This window comes from Talpa occidentalis, unplaced genomic scaffold (assembly GCF_014898055.3).
Source record: "Talpa occidentalis isolate TD23 unplaced genomic scaffold, MPIMG_talOcc4v2.1 talOcc4.2, whole genome shotgun sequence".
Classification (NCBI taxonomy): domain Eukaryota; kingdom Metazoa; phylum Chordata; class Mammalia; order Eulipotyphla; family Talpidae; genus Talpa; species Talpa occidentalis.
Window position 1 is genome coordinate 44,302,475 of NW_023602073.1, and position 3,765 is coordinate 44,306,239.

The following is a 3,765-nucleotide window of genomic DNA, read 5'->3' on the forward strand; positions in this document are numbered from 1 at the left end:
AAGTCTCCATTAGTCATATGTAAGGCGGGGTTAATCACAGCCTCTGCTGTCTACTTTATAATTTTGCTATTACATCCACCCATCTATTTATCAAATAATAATCACCTAATAAGAAAGGAGTGTGCAGGCCTGATGCCTGGCACAGGGCTCCTGCCTCAACTGCTTGGCGGCTCCCGACAGCTCGGGGAGGCTGATGTCTATTCCCGTCATCTCACAGGTGAGAAGATGGAGGCCACTGACTCACGCAGTGTCACGTAGCAGGTGTGAGTGAGACCCAGGTGCCTGGCCCGTGGCCTGGGGGGCTGCTGCGGGGTGGCTCGCAGCGCACAGTGGTTATGCCTATGACGCCGTGAAGGTGCCCTGTGGAGAGAGGGTCCGACCATCTGACCCCCTCAGACTGGGTCAATTCACATATCCCCTTACGAAGTTGTCGGCATTCCCATTTTAGAGGGTTGGGGCATCCGCCCCCACCCTGCTCATGGTCCCAGGTGAACTTGTAGGCTTTTGCATGGCAATATGCACAGAATTGGCAGCACCAGGTATTTTCACCCCCTCTGTGATCTGGGACTTCTATGGGTCCCCCAGGTAACTGCCCCCCGTCTTTGGGAGACAGCTCACGGCTCAAAGCAGTCTGTCCTCCGGGACGGGCGTTCGAAGCTTGACTGTGCGACCACCTCTGAGCCTCAGAGGCATCATCTCTAGAATGGGAAAGTCAACAACTTCATGAGGGGATATGTGAGTTGACCGAGAAGGTGTAGGTGGGAACACCTGCGAAGTGAACGGGGCTGGACCTGCCCACCCCCTCCATGGATGGCCCAGGAGGAGCCGCACCATTCCAGACCATTTTCTCTGGAAAGCAATGTGGTGGCTGTTGACGTGGTACCAGAAAAAAAAAGCACAGTTGCTGGAAAATACCTTCGTGGCAGCTGGTGGTCATCTCAGCTCCTGGGACCCTGTTTGTGGCAGGGGTTGCTTGCTCTGGGATCCCACGAAGCCCTTGGGGCCCCAGGCTGTTGGCTGGTTGTCCCGCGTTTACTCAGCTGCTCCCTGAGACAGCACCACGATGCGCTCTGTCCTCGGCACCAAGACAGCCAAGATTTTTCAACTTTCATTCTGAGGTTAATTTTATCATCAAAGAAATCAACCTTGTTGTTCAAGAAGGAAATAAAACCATCGCTTGATGTGCCTGGTGTGTCGGCTCCTATTTCCTCCTCATTCTACCTCAAACCTGAAGCTCCTTCCTGGGCGCCTCTCCCTCTCTGATTGCAGGCAGCTGGCGCGTCAGCATGGGGCCTGGGGCTCCCACCACTGGATCTGCAGGTCGGCTAGATTCGTCGGCTTCTGCTGGCATCAGGAGGCCTTCACGTGGCCTCATGGCAAGACCCCAGCCCCAGCTCTGCTCCTGTGGATGAGGTCCCCTGGCTCACAGGTCCTCCCTAGCCCCTGGACCTGGGGCAGTGTCCACCTGCCAGGCGTAGCTGGCTTCACAGCCCTGGCAGCCTGTGGAGTTATCCAAACAAGCTCATGGCATCTTCCCGTGGAGCCAGAGACACCCACCCTTTTGGCGCTCCCCAGCCTGGCTCCCGCCGGTGCGCGCTCCAGCGTGGAGCGCCAGCCTCAGGTGGGCCTGCTTGCTGAACGGGGCCCTGGGGGGCATAAACTGTTGTCCGTCCCTCTGCCCAGTGTTGGGTGTCATGCTCGTGCCATCCCCGTCACCCTGAGGTGGGATCCCTCTCTCACCCGCGAGGAGACGAAAGCAAGTGTCTGCTCCCATCTAACTTGGGTAACGTAACTGGGGTCCCATTCCCTTCAGCAGCCGATACAGCTCCCTTGTGCTTGAAGCTTTTCACTCACAGTTTTATTAAAAATAAGACAACAGGCCCAAATGGAGTCACGTATGCCAAGCCCCACATCTCCAGACTGAGACTGAACTTGATTCAAGCTCCAGCCTCTTCCGGAAGTGGCCTCTCCTCGCAGTCAGCCAGGGGACGCCGGGTTAGCACTGGTCCGGGCAGGTGCCTGCTGGGCCCCTGCCAGCCCCTCGAGGATGCTGGCCTTGTACAGCGCCCCCCCCCCCCCCGCTAGTGTTACCCCTTGATCTTGCTCCCTTCTACCCTCAGTCCTTCTCGACTGGATGCTGCCCGATTCGTGGATCCCCGAATGAAGAAACGAGATCTTTAAAATTCAATCACTTGAGTTTTGTGGAACATTTTCCACAAGACCCTTCCATCTGGTCCCCAAACCAATGTCACACGGTTAAGATTTTTGCCTCGAGAGCATTTGGCTTCACAGCAGATTGCCTTCCGAGCCTCTCCTCCCGCATAACGGAACAGCCCCAATCTAGCAGCTTGAGGCAACAGTCATTTCCTGGCTCACAGTCTGCTGCTCTGGCCGGCCACTGAGCAGGGGAGTTGACAGCAGGGAAGACCTGCTTTCCAGTAGGCTTCCTCCCTGGCTGGGAGCTCTGGGGGCTCTTGGCGAGCTTGGAACCTCACCCTGCTCCACGAGGGCCCATCCACGCAGCGGCTTGGGTTCCCCCGGCGTGGCGTGTGGGATCTGTGAGGGAGGAAGTGGAAGCTGCCTGTTCTCTTCAAGTCAGGCTGAGCAGCCCGCCATCACCTGTGTGGGGACCTCGGCCCAATCCAGGCTCAAGGGGCCAGATGGAAGCACCACATCTTGACAGGAGGGCTGGCAGGTGTGTCCAAAGAGGGAAGCAACAATTTGGAGGCATTTTTTGACACTAACTACCACATCCTGATTTTTCAACTGGGGAAAATGAGTTTCAATGACAGGACGGGAGGCTCAGGGGCAGAGTAATAACAGAAATGGCAGCACCAGTCTAGTTTTCACGAGTGCCAGGAGTGATGGGTGCCCCACCTACAATCTCATAGTCATCACCTGGGGCAGCTGTCACAAGCAGATAGGTAACTCGCCCAAGACTGTACAGTTTGTAGGAAGAAAGTTCAGAATAAAACCTGATGGGTCCGACTCCAGGCCCCACCCTCTGAACCAGCAGCAAAGTCAAAAACCATTACTTTTTTGTCTTGGGACATGGTTCTGGCATTCACAACAAAGTGAAACTGCGCCCAAGATGCCAGCAAGTTCCAAATAAAGCAAAATGCAACATTCCTCCTACTTCAGTGGGTGTATTCTGGAAAAGTGTGTCATGGAAGGACCAGCATGTTCCCACAGGAACCCTCGCTGCAGACGTGGCCAGTTTCTCTCCAAGACCAATTTTCTGTCCTATGCAGCACAGACTTTTTAGTTGGGCCCCTGGCTCCCCTTGTAACTAGGAGAGTAAGGTCAGCCAGTGGGATAAAAACGATGGGAGCAATCTGGGATAGGTCTGCTGTTGAGTTTGGGGGCAATGGCAGGAGCTAGAGCAGCTATTTTGGATCATGAGGTGAAAGTTGAGTGTCATGGGGTGGAGCAGGGGAGCAAGACCCTGGGATGTTTGGATGACTCGGGAAGTAGCTAAACCTTTGAGCCGTGACTGCACATCTCTGGTCTCTTACCTGAGAGAAAGAAAAACCAACCTTCTCTAAGCCACTGTGAATAATAATGTTTCTGCAGTGGATGATGTATTATGACTTAAAAACTACCTTCGGATGAAGGGTAAGCAGCTGGCCAGGTGGCTCTGTGTCCTTACCAGTCCTGAAAGTCTGTGCTCTGTGCTGGGAAAGGTTTGGACTGGCTTGGGGTTTCCAGCAATTTCTAGGCCTTGAACTGGAAGTTGATCTTTTCCTCCCTTCCTTCATGTGAACT